The sequence below is a fragment of the Gopherus flavomarginatus genome, chromosome 16, assembly GCF_025201925.1.
Source record: "Gopherus flavomarginatus isolate rGopFla2 chromosome 16, rGopFla2.mat.asm, whole genome shotgun sequence".
In the NCBI taxonomy this organism is placed as follows: domain Eukaryota; kingdom Metazoa; phylum Chordata; order Testudines; family Testudinidae; genus Gopherus; species Gopherus flavomarginatus.
Genome location: NC_066632.1, coordinates 17746230 through 17766034, shown reverse-complemented (window position 1 = coordinate 17766034; position 19805 = coordinate 17746230). Strand labels below are relative to the sequence as shown.

Genomic DNA, 19805 nt, shown 5'->3' with positions numbered 1-19805 from the left:
ATCCGTTCTGTAGTGAGATGTTTTCATTGCAGAGTAATGGCCTGAAACGCCCCCAAATGTTACTTTGTATGCCTCGCTCACAAATTTCAGAGTAGCAGCCGTGTTAGTCTGTATCCGCAAAAAGAACAGGAGTACTTGTGGCACCATAGAGACTAACAAATTTATTTGAGCATAAGCTTTCGTGGGCTACAGCCCACTTCTTTGGATGCGTAGAATGGAACATATATTGAGGAGATATATATACACATACAGAGAACATGAAAAGGTGGGAGCTCTTACCAACTCCGAGAAGCCAATTAAGTAAGAGAAAAAACTTTTGCCTGCGATGCTTGGGGCTGCAAAAAAGCTAGAGCCTCCCCTGCTCTCCTCTGGAAGGCGGCTCCTCCCTGCTGAGCCAGGGCACCGCTTTTTGGCGCCCCCAGGGCCGTCCTTAGGATTTATGGGGCTCTATACAGTATTATTAAACTGGTGCCCCTATGCCTGACGGCAGCTTGAGCTTGCAGCCCGGCGGGGGGCGGGGGGACAAGGCAGAAAGAATAACAAGGTGCCAGGCCCGCCTCACAGTGGCAGAGAGTCACAGTTCCCCGCAGAGACCCCTGTACCCTCTCCCTCAAACAGAATGGACATGCAGGAGGTACCTAATTAAAAGCACTAAACTTGAAAATAAAAAATGCCAGTCACAGGTTTTTTGATATGCCCTGAAGTTTGTCAGACATTTATTTGCAAAAACTTTGTAGGAAGGGCGAGTCAGCTGTCCTGCTGAATAGAACATTAAAAATTATGGAACACATGATGCAGCTTTTCTCCGTTTTACATTGTCTTAAGTATTTCTAAGCTTATTTTATATTTTAAATGTACTCTTAAACCTTCATAAAGTAATCACTCCAGATTACTACATATTTAACTCACGGAAACAAAGACATTATTTTAAATTAATCAGTCACAGTGGTTTAGTGTGTTCATAACAATTTTCAATGCTTTTAGAAAAAGGGAGCACTAATTTACTGTGTGTGATCTCCATAACAATACACGTTTATGAAATTCCACCAACTTTAAAAAATATGTTTCCAAAGATTTTAGGCCTAACAAATGATTTTATATCTTACTAAGGTACTGATTTTGCTTGAGGGTTCTCTTAAAACTAGTTCATCAGATAGTCAGAAGTAAAGAAAGGGAAACTCTTTGTCCAGCTATCTGGAAGCAAAAGGCTGTTGTCCCTTTAAGGGCTCTCTTCAATGGGGTAGGGGTAAGGGCAGGACCAGTGCCAGGGTTTCTGGCGCCCTAGGCGCGGGCCATTTCGCCTCCCCATACGCAGGTCTCGCGGCTCCAATGGAGCTGCCGCAGCCGTGCCTGCAGAGAGTCCGCTGGTCCTGCGGCTCCGGTAGAGCTGCCGCAGCCTTGCCTGTGGCAGGTCTACCAGAGCCATGGGACCAGCGAACCCTCCACAGGCACGGCTGCAGCAGCTCCACAGGAGCCGCGGGACCAGCGGACCCTCCGCAGGCACGGCTGCGGCAGCTCCACCAGAGCCTCCTGCCGTCCCCCGGCAAAATGCCGCCCCCTTCATAATCCTGGTGCCCTAGGCGACTGCCTAAGTCGCCTAAATGCAAATGCCAGCCCTGGGTAGGGGTGAAGGGAGAAATGGATGGACAGAAAGGACGGGAAGACTTTGGAAGTAAGTTTTTTTACTATAGTAACTAAAATGTGTATTTTAGCTAAGGGTGGTCTTTTGAAGAATTTATTTTAAAAAACCATATGTCTGAAGATCCCAGCATTTAAGGCTAAAGATGATTGTGCATCTAAAAATCTATGCAAGGATTTTTTAGAGATGTGATTTTTATAATCTTCACCAACTCACTAATGAAATATTTTTAAAGCAAATTTTAAACTAAAGGTCCTGTAGAGTAACATGTTCTGAGTAAATATTACAGTCATGCACAACTGTTTTTGTCAGTACATTCAGAAACTGACAGTAGATACCTGGGGGTTGGCAAATGCCTGTTAAATGTCTTCATTACCCCTTAAATGGCTCTTTAACAGTTTCAATGTTGTGCTAATAGGTCTGGCAGGATGGAGGCTTTTTCTCTATTAACTACTAGATCCCCTTCCCAGGAAGACTTGGAGCCTGCAAGAAAGGTCAGAACAGGACTAGGAAAAGCAGAAAGGTGGACACTAAGACCCGGTGGTGCCCCAAATTTTCAGGTGTCCTACCCAGCTGCCTATGCCTAAGGACGGCCCTGGGCGCCCCCAACCACTTGGCTCCCTAGGCGACCGCCTAGTGGTTGCACTGGCCCTGTTTGGTAGTTCCAACTAAGTACTGGATAAAGCTCTTGAGTTTAGCCCTCAATCATCCTAGTGGCCATGCTGGGGTGAACAGGACCAAAGACTGTTTGGAGGTAATGGGCAAAGATGTGTCTACCTATGTCTTGTGAGGTGTGCAAAAGAGTGGGAAAACCCCAAGACAGGTCAAAGCCCCACTCCAACCATGCCCCATAATTGAGGTTCCATTTCAGCAAGTAGCTGTGAATATTCTGGATCCTTTCCCAAAAAAGACACCCAGAGGAAAGCAGTGCATACTGACTTTCATGGATTTTGCCACCAGATGGCCAGAAACAGTAGATCTAAGCAGTGATGAGCTGCCAAAATATTAACAACAGTTTCCCTCCTCCTCACCCCATGAGGGTGTCGTGGCCGCCCCCTCCTGGGACTCCTGCCCCATCAACTCCTCATGTTCCTTGAAGCCCCTCCCAGGACCCCTGCCCCATCCACCCCCTTCCCTATCCTCTGACTGCCCCCTACCACCCCATCCAACCCCTCCTCTCATTCCTGATGCCCCCCCGGACCCCTGTCCCATCCAACCACCCCATCTCTCTGTCCCTGACTACCCCTGGAACCCCTTCCCCTGACTGCCCCCCACTGCGCCATCCAACCCCTGCTCCTTCCTGACTGCCCGTCGGAGACCCTTGCCCCCATTCAATCCGCCTGTTCCCTGCCCTCTGACCGCCCCACCCCTATCCACCTCCCACCCCCCAAACTCCCCTGACCTCTTCCAACACCCCCTCTCTGCTCCCTGCCCCATTACCACGCTGCCTGGAGATGCTCGGCAGGGACCGGGTTTGGACCCAGGCCGAGGGTGCTCGGCAGGGACCATGGGTGCTCGTCCAGGGCCGGGGTCAGGGGTGGGGGCATTGGGCTGGGCCCTGGCCGGGGGCATTCATCTGGGGGCGGGGGCACTAGGCCAGGGCCGCTCGACCAGGGGTGGGGCCAGGGCTGGGCCAGAGCCGCTCAACCCGGGGCAGGGCCAGCACTGCACTGGCGCCGCGGGGTCTGAGGCGGGCCAGGCCAGAGCCACGGGGCTGGGCCTGGCACCAGCACTGGCGCCGTGGGGCCGGAGCTGGGGGCCATCGGCTAGGGCCGGGACCGGGCTGGGGCTAGGGGCACTTGGCCAGGACCAGGAGCCAGGCTGGAGGGAGCCGCGGGGCCAGAGCCAGGGGACATCAGCTGGGACTGGGACTGGGCTGGGGCTGGGGTGCTCGGCCAGGGGTGCCAGGCCGGAGGGACCTGCTCGGCTGGGACCCTCCCTCCGCGCCCCAGCTTCCCTGCGTGCCTCCTGCTTGTTTCAGGCTTCCCACGAACATCTGATTCGCGAGAAGCAGGGGAGGGGGAGGAGAAGGGGGCGGAGCATTCAGGGGAGGAGGGGGCTGGGGCAGAGTGGACAGCTGCCAGAGCTTTTGTTAAATAAAGCCCTTATAGAACCGGTTGTCCCAGAACAACCAGTTCTAAAAGGGCTTCTAAATTTAACAACTGGTTCCTGTGAACCGGTGCGAACTGGCTCCAGCTCACCACTGGATCTAAGCAACACCAGGACTAAAAGTGTGTGCCAGACGGTAACAGACAATTTTGCCAGGGTAGGTTGGCCCTCTGACATCCTTACAGATTCGGGAGCTAATTTCCTGGCAGGGACCATGAAAAGCCTATGGGAAGCTCATGGGTTGAACCACTTGGTTGCCACCTCTTACCACCATCAAACAAATGGCCTGGTGGAGAAATTTAATGGAACATTGGGGGCTATGGTATGTAAATGAGTACTCCAGTGATTGGGACCTAGTGTTGCAGCAGTTACTTTTTGCCTACAGGGCTGTACCACATCCCAGCTTAGGGTTTTCACCATTTGAACTTGTGTATGGCCACGAGGCTAAGGGGCCATTACAGTTGGTGAAGCAGCAATGGGAGGGGTTTACGACTTCTCCAGGAACTAACATTCTGAACTTTGTAAACAACCTACAAATCACCCTCCAAGCCTCTTTAGCTCTTGCTAGAGAAAACCTAAAAGATGCTCAGGAGAAGCAAAAGACCTGGTATAATAAACATGCCAGACAGCATTCCTTCAAATCAGGGGACCAGGCCCATAAGACGGAAGCATTGTGGGAAGAGCCATTCACGTTCCAAGAGCACCTGGGAGCTGTTAACTATCTCATAGCATTCCCCACCTCAAACCTAAAGCCTAAAGTGTACCATGTTAATTATCTAATGCCCTTTTATTCCAGAGAGTCAAAGGTCTGTCAGTTTACAGCCCAGGGAGGAGATGATGCTGAGTAGCCTGAAGGTGTCTATACAAAGGAAAAAGTAACGGTGGCATGGAAGAGGTGAACCTCTCCATAACCCTTGGACGTTTGCAGAGACAGCAGATCAAGGAGCTGTGCACTAGCTTCACAATGATGTTCTCAGCCACCCCTGGATGGACCGAATGGGCATACCTCTCCAATGACACAGGTAATGCTCGCCCAATTAGAGCCCAACCTCACCGGGTTTCTCCTCAAGTCAAAACTGCTATCAAACAGAACATCCAGGATATGCTACAGATGGGTGTAATCCACCCCCTTAACAGCGCAGGGGCATCTCCAGTGGTTCTAGTTCCCAAACCAGATAGGGTGATACGCTTTTGCATGGACTACCATAAGCTAAATGCTGTAACTGGCCCAAACAACCATCCAATGTCATGCACAGATGAGCTATTGAAGAAACTGGGATGTGCCCAGTTCATCTCTACCTTAGACTTAACCAAGGGGTACTGGCAAGTACCGCTGAATGAATCCGCCAAGGAAAGGTCAGCCTTTATCACCCGTGTACGGCTGTATAAATTTAATGTGCATCCTTTCGGGCTGTGAAATGCACCTGCCACTTTCCGGAAACTTGTCGATAGTCTCCTAGCTGGATTGGGGGAATCTGCAGTAGCTTACCTTGATGATGTGGCCATCTTTTCTGATTCATGGGCAGAACACCTGGAGCATCTGCAAAAAGTCTTCGAGCACATAATGGAGGCAGGACTAACTGTTAAGGCTAAAAAGTGCCAAATAGGCCTAAAGAAAGTATCTTACCTTATACACCAGGTGGGTCAAGGAACTATCAACCCCCTACAGGCCAAAGTGAATGCTATCCAAAAGTGGCCTGTCCCAAAGTTAAAAAAACAGGTCCAATCCTTCTTAGGCTTGGCCGGATATTACTGGTGATTTGTACCGCACTACAAATTGCCTCCCCACTGACAGACCTGTCCAAAAAGAAACAGCCAAATGCAGTGCAGTGGACTGAAAAGTGTCAAAAGGCCTTAAAGCAACACTCAAGTCTGACCCTGTGCTAAGGGCCCCAGACTTTGACAAACCTTTCCTAGTCACCACAGATGCGTCCGAGCATGGTGTGAGAGCAGTTTAATACAGGAAGGACCGGATCAAGAATTCCATCCTGTCATGTTTCTCAGCAAAAAACTGTCTGAGAGGGAAAGCCACTGGTCCATCAGCGAAAAGGAATGTTACGCCATTTTATATGCTCTAGAAAAGCTACGCCCATACGTTTGGGGATGGCGTTTCCACCTGCAAACCAACCATGCTGCACTCAAATGTCTTCATACTGTCAAGGACAATAATAAAAAACTTCTGCGGTGGAGTTTAACTCTTCAAAATTTTAACAAAGTGGCTAATGCACTCTCCCATGACCGTTTCCCAAAATCAACTCATTAAAATCACCCTTGAAATGTGAAAAATATTGTTAGTTTTTATATAAGCAATAGTATATCTATAGGTGGATGTGTCTTATTAATTCAGTTTTCTCCTAAAGCTCTAGGAAGAAATCACAGCCAGCGTAGAGCAGGCTGTCCAGCACTGTCTATGATTGGGGTGGGGTGTCATAAACATACAGCTAAGGGTAGCATAAAAACCCTCCTTTACCTGTAAAGGGTTAAGAAGCTCAGATAACCTGGTTGACACCTGACCAGAAGGACCAATGGGGAAAAAAGATACTTTCAAATCTGGGTGAGGGGGAGGCTTTGCTTTGTGCTCTGTGAGTGTTCTCTCTGGAGACAAGAGAGGGAGAGACCAAGCAAGTAATCTAACTTCTACTGAATGATACATCTAAACTTACAAAAATAGTAAGTAATAGCAAGGAAATGCATTAGAGTGTCTTTTGTTTTAGCTTGTGAATTTTCCCTATGCTAAGAGGGAGGTTTATCCCTGTTTTTATAACTTTAAAGTTTTGCCTAGAGGGAATCCATTGTGTTTTGAATCTGACTGCCCTGTAAAATTACCTTCCATCCTGATTTTATAGAGGTGCTACTTTTATTTTTTTCTTTAAAATAAAGTTTTGTTTTTAAAAAAATCTGATTGAGTTTTTAGTGTCCTAAAAACCCAAGAGTCTGGTCTATGCTCACCTTGGTTACCTATTTGGTTGGTGTATTATTCTCAAGCCTCCCCAGGAAAGTGGGTGAAGGGGCTTGGGGGGATATTTTGGGGAAAGAGGAACTCCAAATGGTCCTTTTCCTAAATCTTTGTTTAACTCACTTGGTGGTGGCAGAGATACCACCACTTGGTGGCAGAGATACCAAGGGCAAGGAAGGATTTGTGCCTTGGTGAAGTTTTTAACCTAAGCTGGTAAAAATAAGCTTAGGGGGTCTTTCATGCGGGTCCCCACATCTCTACCCCGGAGTTCAGAGTGGGGAGGGAACCCTGACAGGGACCATGACCCAACTACTGTGGAGGCTGGAGCCAGTCAGGAGGCTGCAGCGAGGCCACTGAGGTAGGTGCAGGGGTTGAGTGTACGATCCCAAGGGAGGTGCTTCTAGGGCCCTGAGGGGTGGGGGGCGGCTGGATGCATGGGCAGGGGGCAACCCATGGGTTGGGAAAAGGGACGATGTGGGGCTGGCGGTGTGGACAGGGAGCAGTGTATGGGGTCAATGACTATCCATGGGGGAGGGGCTGTGGTGTGGTAAGGGTGGAGTGGGTATGTGGCTGGCAGCACAGGTGGGGGAAGTGCGTAGGGTGGGTGTGTGGGGAGGGGCTGTGGTGTGGTCAGGGTGGAGTGGGTATGTGGCTGGCAGCACAGGTGGGGGAAGTGCGTAGGGTGGGTGTGGGGGGGAGCGGCTGTGGGGGACTCAGGGTAGGGTGGGTATGTGGCTGGCAGTGCAGGTGGGGGCAGTGTGTAAGGTGGGTGTCTGGGAGGAGGGGCTGTGGTGGGGTCAGGGCGGGCTGGGTATTTATGTGGCTTGCAGAGTAGGCAGGGGCAGTGTGTAGGGTGAGGATGGTGGGGGAGGGGTTGTGGTGTGGTCAGGGTGAAGTGAGTATGTGGCTGACAGCGCAGATGGAGGCAGTGTGTAGGGTGAGTGTACAGGGAGGGGCTGTGGTGGGGTCAGGGTGGGCTGGGTATGTGGCTGGCAACACAGGCGAGGGCAGTGTGTAAGGTAGGTGTGGGGAGAGGAGCTGTGGGGGGGTCAGGGTGCGGTGGGTATGTGGCTGGCAGTGCAGGTGGGGTCAGTGCATAGGATGGGTGTCAGGGGGAGGGGCTGTGGTGTGGTCAGGGTGAAGTGAGTATGTGGCTGGCAGTGCACACGGCGGCAGTGTGTAGGGTGAGTGTGTGGGGAGGGGCTGTGGTGGGGTCAGGGTGGGGTGGGTATGTGGCTGGCAGCACAGGAGGGGGCAGTGTGTAGGGTGAGTGTGTGGGGAGGGGCTGTGGTGGGGTCAGGGTGGGGTGGGTATGTGGCTGGCAGCGCAGGAGGGGGCAGTGCATAGGATGAGTTTCTGGGCTTGGGGGAAAAGGCAGTTCGTGGGGTGTGGTGCTAGGTATTGGGGTGGAGGGGTGGTGTGAGGGAGTATGTTGTTGCCTAGGGGTGTTATAGCAGATAATGGTGGGTTGGTGGGGGTAGGTGTGTGGGGATGATGTAGTACTGGTTAGCAGTGATGGTGGAGGCAATGCGTGGCTGGCAGGGTGTGTGGGTACCTAGTTTGTTGGGGGCCAGTGGGGGAGGTATTAGTACCTGACTGGTTGGAGAGTTCATTGGGCTGAGTAGTGTGTGCACACATGGGGGGCGATAAGCAGATGTTTTGTCTGGGTCCATAGGGCTGGGTCACAGGCTCTGGGCAGGAGGCCAGGGTGCCTGCTTGTGCAATGAGGCAATGGCCACAGAGATTGGTTTGTGTTCCTGACGGCACTGGCTGGTTTGGGCACAGTGATGCTGGGTGACTGCTGGTGGGCCCATTGATGGGGTTGGTTGGCAGCTTGTGTACGTTGGGGGAATGGCCTGGGACATTGGCAGTGGCTGCCTCGGGGCAGGCCATAGTGTGGTAGAAAAATTTGCTCAGGCCTAAACTTTGGTCAAGTTAATCATATGGGTGGCCGGAGGGCAGAAAGAAAGGGAGGGAGGGGTTATTAGAGACAGGGTAAAGGAAAAATACAAAGCAGAACTATTTGTAATCACCAGGTTTGTGAAATATAACTGCCCACTGCTAGTGTTAGAAGAAGCTTGTAACCGCAAAGAGCAAACTGTGAATAACAGGAAAGCTGGCTAGCACCAGCGCCGGCACCAGGCACCAGTGCTCCAAGTGCATGCCTGGGGCAGCAAGCCGTGGGAGGCGCTCTGCCGGTCGTCCCTGCGAGGGTGGCAGTCAGGCAGCCTTCAGCGGCTTGCCTGCGGGAGGTCCACAGGTCCTGCGGATTTGGCGGCTTGTGCACAACATTGAAAGAGTTAAAAAGCCATTCAAGGGGGTAATGTAGCCATTTAACAGGCATTTGCAAAACCCCAGGTATATACTGACAGGTTTCAGAGTGGTAGCCCTGTTAGTCTGTATCAGCAAAAACAACAAGGAGTCCTTGTGGCACCTTAAAGACTGAGGCCTTGGCTACTTGAGAGTTACAGCGCAATAAAGCCGCCCACAGCGCTGTAACTCACTCCCTGTCCACACTGGCAAGGCACATACAGCACTGTATCTCCGTGGCTACAGCGCTGCAGGTACTCCACCTCCCCGAGAGGAATAACAGCTGCTGCGGAGTGGCTGAGACGCTGGTGCTCCAGTGTAAACGGGGAGTAACCTTATTATGCAGCGATTGACCTCTGGAAACGCCCCATAATCCTTTTAAGTGAAGGTTCCTCTCCTTGTTTTGTTGTGATGCCTCTCTTTGTTTTGTTGTGAACTCTGGGCTCCGGGAGTTGCTTATCAAAAGAACAAACACAGCTACTGTTTGCTGTGAATGAGTAGAGGCAGGCAGGGGGATCCCTTTGGAACGCCCACAGCTAATGTTTGCTTGAAGAGAGAGGCGGTGCACACGGGGAGGTGGGTCCCTTTCGGGGAGCAGCTGCTTAACTGGTCTGTGAGAAAAAAATAAACAGCTGCTGTTTGCTTTCAGTGAGTGGGAGAGGGGTGGAGGAGGGTTGGAACTTGCAAGGCAGGGTGCTGACACAGTGTCCACACTCCAAAAACCCACTCTCTCTCCCCCCACGATCCCTGTCACACTCCACCCCACCCTTTTGAAAAGCATGTTGCAGCCACTTGAACACTGAGATAGCTGCCCATAATGCACCGCTCCCAATGCCGCTGCAAATGTGCGCTGTCAGCTGTCAGTGTGAACGACAGCAGCACTTTCCCTACTCAGCTGTATGAAGACAGGTTTAATTCCCAGCGCTGTACAGCTGCAAGTGTAGCCATACCCTAACAAATTTATCTGAGCATAAGCTTTCGTGGACTAGAACGCACTTCATCAGATCCTCACGAAAGCTTATGCCCAAATAAATTTTTATACTGTCAGTTTCAGACTTTACTGACAAAAACAGTTGTGCATTAATGTAATATTAACTCAGAAAATGTCAGTCTACAGGATCTTAGTTTAAAATTTGCTTTAAAAATATTTCATTAGTGAGCCTGTGAAGATTATAAAATCACATCTCTAAAAAATCCTTGCATAGACTTTTAGATGCACAATCATCTTTAGCCTTAAATGTTTGGATCTTCAGACATACATTTTTTTAAATAAATCTTTCAAAAGACCTCCCTTATCTAAAATACACATTTTAATTACTATGGTTAAAAAAAAAACTTGCTTCCAAGTCTTCCTGTCCTTTCTGTCCATCCCTTCACCCCCTCTCCGCTCACCCCCCATTGAAGAGAGCCCTTGAAGGGACAACAGCCCTTCCCTTCTAGATAGCTGAACAAAGCGTTTCCTTTTCTTTACTTCTGACTATCCGATGAACTAGTTTTAAAAGAACCCTCAAGCAAAATCAGTACCATAGTAAGATATAAAATCATTTGTTATACCTAAAATCTTTGGAAACATGTTTTTTTAAAGTTGGTGAAATTTCATAAACATGTCTATTGTTATGGAGATCACACAAAGTAAATTAGTCTTCCCTTTTTCTAAAAGCAATGAACATTGTTGTGAACACACTAAACCACTGTGACTGATTAATTTAAAATAATGTCTTTGTTTCTGTGAGTTAAATATATAGTAATCTGGAATGATGGCTTAAGGCTTAAGAGTACATTTAAAATAGAAATTCAGCTTAGAAATACTGATTGAGAAAATATAAAACAGAGAAGAGCTGCATCATATATTCCATTATATGTAATGTTGTATTCAGCAGGACAGCTGACTCGCCCTTCCTACAAAGTTTTTGCAAATAAATGTCTGACAAACTTCAGGGCATATCAAAATACCTGTGACTGACATTTTTTATTCCCAAGTTTTAGTGCTTTTAATTAGGTACCTTCTTCATGTCCATTCTGCATGAGGGAGAGGGTCTCTGCAGGGAACTGTGACTCTCTGCTACTGTGAGACGGGCCGGGCGTCTCATATCCTTTGCTGTCTCGTCCCTCCTCCTTAGGGTGACCAGACAGCAAGTGTGAAAAATCGGGACGGGGGTGAGGGGGTAATAGGATCCTATATAAGAAAAAGACCCCAAAATCAGGACTGTCCCTATAAAATTGGGACATCTGGTCAGCCTACTCCTCCCCCTCCCTCACCGGGCTGTGAGCTCAAGCTGCCATCGGGCATAGAGGCACCAGCTTAATAATACTGCATAGGGCCCCATAAATCCTAAGGATGGCTCTGCAGGGAACCTAAATACCAAATTGTTGCCTCAGATTAAGAAGCGGGGGAATACCTACCTCACTGCCTTTGCAAAGGCTTGTGAGTTGAATCAGGCTGACCTTGCAGACCAGCTTTGCTATCTCACCCCCTTACTCCGCCCCTTATTCTCACCCCCTTACTCTGTCCGTACACCTTACTCTAGGTGTACGGAGCTGATACTGGGGACTACGAACAGTTCAAAATGCTGTGCTGCTTAAGTTAGAATTGATACCTGGGGCTTATAGGAAAAGGTTATGGGGTTTGCAAAAGACCAAGGGTGTGACCTAAATGGAAGCCCCCAGCCTGAGGGGAGAATATTTCCACAAAGGGTGTACGGGTGCAGGTGTCACCACGCTGGAGAATTTGTACAGTCTGGTTGATTGGAACAACTCGATGAGATCTGCCCTCAAAAGCTTAAAATGTGCTTAGTGGCCAGGAAGCCTTAAGATCTTTACAGTGCAGGCTGCTTGTCAGGTTAGTTTGGGAACAGCAGGACCATGAGTGACAAGAGACTGGCCTAAGCATGGCTCCTGGGAAAGGAAAGGTACCTACTTCAGAAGTGGTACTCAGGTTAACCAGAAGTGGGGGGAGCAGTGGCTGCAGGTATAGCTCCTCTAAGGGGGCTCAGGTTTGCAGGAAAACTGGGCATAAGTGGGCAAAATGCCCGAGGACTGATGAAATCAGGCCTACCCTGGGTAGAGGGGCTAGCAACTCATCCATCTGCGCAGCCAAGAAGGCAGCCTGAGCTTGGGCTCCAGGAGTGTGTCTGTATGTTTGGAGGAAAGCCATCAGCTGGGCAGACAGCTCCTCCGGGGCCCAGGGGGTGGTGAGAGACGGACTTCCACTCCAGGCACAGGTACACATATCCTGCTATCCTCTCCTGGACTCAGACATCTGAACCCTATAGAGAGCAGAAGGTTTTGGCTAATAGGAAGACAGTCATGAGGTAGAGAGATTCTGGGTCAAACCATGTGAGGTGCAACCCCATCAGATGCTGAAGGGCTGTGTAACCTGGGTGAAGGTCCCAAACGTGAAGCCATTTGCCCTGCCTGTGGCTTAGATCCCTGTGCAGACACAGGAAGGATCGGTGGGGCTGGTAGTTGGGGTTCTCCAGGATATCAGCTTGGACACCCTTTGGGGAATGACTGTATCACAAAATGCAGTTCCTGTGTCTGTACCAGCCCAGGAGTTGAACCTAAGCCAGATGGCTCAGAGTGCATGTTGTGAGTGAAAATGCAAATAGCTTTGCTACTAGGGACAAGGAGGGGTTTTTCTCCTTGCTTGCAACACTGGGGAAAAGCTGCTAAGCTCAGGACACCTTCCTGTCTGTAACCAGACACCTGGATCTGAGTGGGGTGAGGGACGACCCAGTGGAGATGTGAGTCACCCTGGCTCAGGAGTAACTTCCCTGAAACCTGATGCTGTGACCCAGGGAGCTAGCTCACAGCCTGGCCTCACTGGGAAAGCAAAGGCTGGGCTGAGCTTTGTGGTAGCTGAGACCCCAGTTGAGCTGGGGAGACAAGGGCAGGGCAGGGCAGGGCAGGGCAGGGCAGGGGCTGCCAAATGTGTTTGCCCTGTCCAGGGGTGCAAGAAGCACCAGAGAAATGTAAAACAGCTAGATGGCCACTGCTGGTAACAGAGACCCCTGCACAGAGTGTGGTCATGGCCAGGGTGGGTTTTCTTAACCCAGAGAACCCAGACATGTGTGTGAGGGGAGATGGGCTGCTTGCATTCACACAGCCCTGGGGTTGGGACACAGCTCCAGAAGGGGCCTGTCAGTGCATGGAAGCACTTTGCATCCCTGCCTAACCAGCCCCTGGGACATCAGAGCCCCAGAGATGTGACTGGGTTAAGTCCAACCTTGCAGAGGGACTAACATATGCTGAGCCTCCCAAATCCTCAAGGGGTCACTCAATAACCTAAGCATCAGGCCACCCCCTGCTGCAACCATGCGCTGACACATGGAGGAATGTGGGTGCTCTCCACTCCATGCACCCTGGCATAGGAGGTGGGAGGAAGTAGTGTCAGGACTGTGATGATGTGGGAGTGTTCTTGATGTGTTATGTGAATGCTGAGTGGGGAGTATTGAGTTGGGAAGGTTGCAGGGGAGTTGCGCTGGGAGATCCTGCCTTGGGGAAGGGAGCATACCTGAGCATGTAACATGAGAACCAGGAGGGGGGTTGGAGGCCAGGTAACACCTCTGCCCGGGACACTGGACAAAGGCTGGGGGAGGAGCCGGGGGGAGGCTGGAGGGAGTTTCAGTTTTGGAACTGGCTGGGAAATGGAGAAGGGTGCCCCAACGGGGTTTTGGCTTCCTAACGGGGCTGTGGCCTCCCTGGGGGCCCCAGATGGACCTAACTACAGGGGTCCTGTTGTCTGTACCAACAAGACCTGTTTTGGACTGTGTTCCTGTCATCTAAATAAACCTCTGTTTTACTGGCTGGCTAAGAGTCACACCTGACTGTGAAGAGGGAGTTCAGGACCCTCTGGCTTCCCCAGGACCCCGCCTGGGCAGACTTGCTGTGGGAAACGCATGGAGGGGCATATGCTGAATGCTCCAAGGAGAAATCCAGGAGGTGAAGCCATGTGAGCTTCTTGCCCTGAAGACAGTCTGCTCCAAGGGAGAGGAGGCTCCTCAAAGTCCTGACTGGCTTTGTGAGGAGCAGTTCCAGAGCATCGCCCGAGGACTCTGTGACAAGGACCCATCCCAGTTTGACACCAAAGGCTTCAGGGGGGCAAAAGACCACAGGGCTGTGTGAAAACTCCTGATGTGCACCCTGCTGGTGCCATCTAACAGACCATACCAAAGGGGATTGGACTAGATGATCGCCTGAGATCTCTTCCAACCCTTATTAGATCTATGATTCTATGAAACTGCTCTGACCTGTGTATTGGAAACTGTACGTTTGATTGATTAGAAACTGCTGTAGGAATCTTGGATGTGCCCGGCCAGGACTGGCTCCAGCTTTTTTGCCTTCCCAAGCGGCAGCGAAGGAAAAACAAAAAACGATTGAGCGGCTGCCAAACTGCCGCTGAAGAGGAAGCAAAGGGCTGACAGATCCGCCGCTGAATTGCTGACACAGTCCCGGACGTGCTGCCCCAACAACAGACAGAGTGCCGCCCCTTTCTATTGGCCGCCCCAGGCACCTGCTTCCTTCGCTGGTGCCTGGAGCCAGCCCTGCTGGTGACTGGGAGGCCCACCCCATCTTGGCAGTCACCCGGTTCTGGCCAATTGGAGGACAAAGGGCTAAGGAGAGAGGACCCTGGCAACCTGATGAGCCAGTTTCAGTCAGTGAGGAACAAAGAATGGAAGGGAGAGGGCCCAGGTGATCTGGATTTCTTGGGACCTAACACAAAGGATGGAGAAGGGGCTGTTGGGGAAGGTGCTCTAAAGTGGTCAGCTGGAAGGAGGGGGCTTCAGGACTGGAGACAAAGAGCAGCCTGACCCACCTGGATGCAGCATAGACCAAGATGGACAGTGCTGAGAGTTTCTAGGCCTGAGGGCCCCGAGAGCTTCCTGTGTTGTGTTCAGATGTTCTATAAACCTTCTGTTTTACACTGGCTAAGAGTCACTGCAGTCTGGAGATCGAGTACTAGTTCCCTCTGGGTGTGGAGGCCCTTGGGGTCCAGCGTAAGTGGACTCCCTGAAAGGGCCCACAGTGAGAGATAGGCATGCAGAAAGCTCAGAGATGAGGTCCCAGGAGGCGGCAGGGCCAAAGGGCCTAACCTCAAAGAGAGAGTGAAACCTTCATGAAGGGCTTTCACATTGAAGGGAGTTACTCCCAGGGACCATACAGAGCCAAGAGGGCATGGGTCTGTGAATTTGTGACAGGGGGTAGGTGTGTCCACACGTGTGTGCACTGTGTGTGTGGATACATGTGTGGACACTGTGTGTCTGTGCATGTGGGCCAGACGTGTGTGTGCACTGTGTGTGGGGAGGTACATGTGTGCACACACACTGGGGGGCAGTGTGTATGCACTGTAGTGGGGGTACGTGTGTGTGCACTGCACGGGGATACATACGTGTGTGCACTGAGAGTAGAATTTACTGAGGGTAAGCTGTCTCTCTTTGAGAAAGGAACCTTCGTGGGTGCAGAGAAAAGCTGGACAAGCCCACGAGACCCCCAAGGGAAGAACCAGCTCCTCAAGAGCAGTTCATTTTAAAATCAACTGGTGATCTTGGGGGTCTGGCTCCTGAGGGCGTAGGCTGGTGCTGCGGGAGGGACAGGTGGTAATGAGCTCTGGGTGCTGTGCGCCCCAGGGGCTCATCTCTCTTGTGGCACCGGATTCCCTAGCCCAGCCTCTGGCACTGCCCCCTACCCCCACACTGTGGTCGGCAGCAAGGCCACCCCACTCAGAGCAGAGCTCTGAATATTAACTCAGAGACTTTGAACTGGGCCCTCTGTCCCCTGAGGCTTGAGGGAGGGGTGGTGCCTGGCACCTGCTGCTGCTCAGATGGGCTGCTGCATGCCAGGGTGTTTGGCTGTGACCGATACCATGCCAGGGCAGATGCCCTCAGCCGCGGGATGGTCCAGTGGAGGGGTGTTCTCCCAGTGCTTCCCACTTCCCACCAGCAGTGCACGGGTCTGGCTGAGCTTCCCCTTAGCCAGCATCTCTGCAGGTACTGATGTCAACCAGGAACTGGGAGAAAGATGAGTGAGTGATGGCTCAGTTACAGGACTGAGTGATGTCTCCCCATGGCTTGATGCAGGGGGCTCAGTACTGTTGGGAGGGGGTGAACCCTTGGAGGCACCCTGCATGAGGACTGGGGCAAGGCTCCTGAGCCATTTCGGGGGGCTTCATTGCCCCAGTAGTAGCTGGGGCTTGCTAACACCACATGACCCTTGTCTACAGGGAGGGTTAGGGTTAGGATCCAGGGTATGCTCAGCTGGCAAGGGGAGGAGAAGGCTGCCCTTTGCCAGCTGGCTTAGAATCCTTCGGCCTTGGAGCATGTGACCACCTGGCAAGGGGAAACCAGGGCACATGGGGGTCACACAGCCACTTGCTTGTGAACGCACATTCTGAACCACTCACACCCACATGCAGTGCCACACCTGTGAAGGGCCCTGTTTGTTGGCCTGGGTACAGTGGTGGCATTTTCTGTATCAATCCTTTGGTTTAAGAGTTTCTCTTTCAGGGTCTCCCTGGTCCACATAGCTCTGCTTGAGTTCAGACAGCAATGCTGGGCTGTCCTGGGGCCAGGTACCCAGGTGGGCAGACTAGATTGCCTTGGAGTCTATGGCAGGAAAGAGGAGGCGACTCAACAGAGGCACCTGGCATCTGACACTGAAGCAGTTAGAGGACAAGGTCAGCACTAGCTGTGCAGTTGCTGCTGGCTCAGGCTCCTGGCAGTTTATCAAGCTGGTTTGACAAGGAAGGGCCAAATCCTGCCAGGGAAGGACACTGTGTGATTGAGTCAGGCTTAGGGGCACCTGATGGGGGCCTGGAGAAGAGAGGCCCAGCTAGATGGTCAATGGGGGGTGCATCTGCATTAGGAAAGAGATGTGGCCTTCACTTGCATTAGCCAACCCCCAGTGACACACTAGAGCAGCCCAGGTAGCTGCAGCTTCCACAGCACCTCAGGGTGAGGTGACGACGCTGGAGGGGCCTGGGCTCAGCTCAGCTTGCAACCTGGTGTGGAAACTGCAGCTGGCTGCTTAGCACTAGGATTTACCCCTCAGGCTCTGAACACTCCTATTCCCCAGGGATCGACAGACATCAGTACAGGACCTGGATAGGTTAAAACCCTCTATTCTCTGATACTTGGCCACAGAAGCAGGTGCTGGCTGAAGGGGCTCTTGGTCACAGGGAAGATACACCGGCATGCGGCTGGACCTGTAGAGTAATAAGAGGTACTGTGGCAGTGGCTTTGCTTGCTCAGAGAGCAACAGAATGGCAGGATTCCACCTGAAACAAGTGAAGACAAAAAGACTGAGATGGGGCAGCGATGCAGCTTGCCCTGAACCAGCAAATCTCCGATACAATGACACATACACACACCTACAAGTGTGTGCACGCCTATATATGCCTGCATGTGTGCACATACCTACACACTCCTGCTTGGGAGCATGCACCTGCATGTGAGCACACACCTACACACTCCTTCTGCCTGACTAACCTAATTGCCTTCTATGAGGAGATAACTGGGTCTATGGATGAGGGGAAAGCAGTGGACGTGTTATTCTTTGACTTTGGCAAAGCTTTTCATACGATCTCCCACAGTATTCTTGCCAGCAAGTTCAAGAAGTATGGGCTGGATGAATGGACTATAAGGTCGATAGAAAGCTGGCTAGATCGTCGGGCTCAACGGGTAATGATCAAAGGCTCCAGGTCTAGTTGGCAGCCAGTTTCAAGCAGAATGCCCCAGGGGTCGGTCCTGGGGTGGTTTTATTCAATATCTTCATTAATGATCTGGAGCATGGTGTGGACTGCACTCTCAGCAAGTTTGCAGATGACACTAAACTGGGAGGAATGGTAGATATGCTGGAGGGTAGGGATAGGATACAGAGGGACCTAGACAAATTAGAGGACCGGGCCAAAAGAAACCTGATGAGGTTCAACAAGGACAAGTGCAGAGTCCTGCACTTAGGACAGAAGAATCCCATTCACTGTTACAGACTAGGGACCGAGTGGCTAGGAAGCCGTTCTGCAGAAAAGGACCTAGGGGTTACAGTGGACAAGAAGCTGGATATGAGTCAACAGTGTGTCCCTTGTTGCCAAGAAGGCTAATGGCATTTATGGCTGTATAAGTAAAGGCATTGCCAGCAGATCGAGGGACATGATCATTCCCCTCTATTTGACATTGGTGAGGCCTCATCTGGAGTACTGTGTCCAGTTTTGGGCCACACACTACAAGAAGGATGTGGAAAAATTGGAAAGAGTCCAGCAGAGGGCAACAACAATGATTAAGGGGCTGGAGCACATGACTTATGAGGAGAGGCTGAGGGAACTGGGATTGTTTAGGCTGCAGAAGAGAAGAATGAGGGGGGATTTGATAGCTGCTTTCAACTACCTGAAAGGGGGTTCCAAAGAGGATGGATCTAGACTGTTTTTAGTGGTAGCAGATGACAGAACAAGGAGTAATGGTCTCAAGTTGCAGTGGGGGAGGTTTAGGTTGGATATTAGGAAAAACTTTTTCAGTAGGAAGGTTGTGAAGCACTGGAATGGGTTACCTAGGGAGGTGGTGGACTCTGCTTCCTTAGAGGTTTTTAAGGTCAGGCTTGACAAAGCCCTGGCTGAGATGATTTAGCTGGGGATTGGTCCTGCTTTGAGCAGGGGGTTGGACTAGATGACCTCCTGAGGACCCTTCCAACCCTGATATTCTATGATTCATGTGTGCACACACCTACACACCCCTGCATGTGACCATACACCTTCACACTTCTTCATGTGTGCACACACCTGCATGTGAGCACACACTCACACATGCCTGCATGTGTGCGCATTCCTACACACCTGAATGTGTGCACCTGTAATGCCAATGGACCCCGGTCGTCGGCGGGTGGGATTGACCACTGGAGCTTAAAGCATGATCTTCTTCCGCACGAGCTAAAAGCCATCTGGCTCTTAGTTAAAGCTGTAGAGCAGACTCATTAATCTCTCTTTTTAAGTGGTGCCACTCGATGGGACAGACCACCACACTCAGGAGGTGTGTGGGTTACATACACACCTACACACCCCTGCATGTGAACACACACCCACATATATTCATGTTCATACACACATGCTTGTACACACATTTGCCTGTGGTTGCCCACATATGCACACACACAGGCTCACACACTGCTTTAATTTTAATTTGCTCTGCTGGAACAAACCAGCCAAGCAAAGCCAGCTCTCTCCAGAGCCCCATGTGTGTCTGACGCTCCCTGCCTGGCCCTGGGCCTTTCACAGCCACAGGGAGGAGTGCCAGCTCCATGCCCAGGGCTGAGGTGATCGTCATTTCACAGGAGCAGGGCCAAGAAGGTTCCTACTACAGAGAGCAGCTGGAGTGCCCAGGGGAATTCCTGGGGCAGGAAGTGGAACTAGTGGGTGTAGGGGAGCTCTCTGGGCAGGTCAGAGAAGGCAGCAGTTCAGCAGTTCGGAATCCCTGGGGAATTCCCGACTGGGGCAGGGAGCCGGCTGAGATAACATTAGCTGTGCAGTGAACGGGAGACGTGCCACTGCAGTGAAGTCATCGCAGATTTCTCATGCAGTCCCAGCTAATCACAGGATATATAAGAGCCACTGGAGCCTCCTACTGCCCAAGAACCCCAGAGAGTGGGAAGTGTCTGGCTGCAGGGAAAAGGGGCCCGTGGGAGCTCAGCACCAGGTAAGCGCTGTTCATTAGAAGGGGATGATGAAGGTTGGATCAAGTCTCCTTTCTTCTCCTGCCCATCTTAAACTCTTTTCTGGGACGAAGTGGCGCTGGAGCAGTGATCCCTCCT

General features: G+C 51.4%; 1 protein-coding gene across 4 annotated transcripts in view; it reads left to right on the top strand.

Annotated features, from left to right (window-relative positions):
- The first annotated feature begins 7561 nt into the window (after window positions 1-7561).
- Window positions 7562-19805, top strand: part of PGLYRP2 (peptidoglycan recognition protein 2) — a 38357-nt gene continuing 26113 nt past the window's right edge. The window contains exon 1 of one of the 4 annotated variants that reach the window (XM_050925910.1): window positions 7562-7641. The gene's annotated coding sequence lies outside the window, so the exon portion shown is untranslated. Of the gene's footprint in view, window positions 7642-7861; window positions 7889-19448; window positions 19691-19805 lie in introns of those variants that run through there. The other 3 variants (XM_050925911.1, XM_050925908.1, XM_050925912.1) reach the window with 3 other exon arrangements.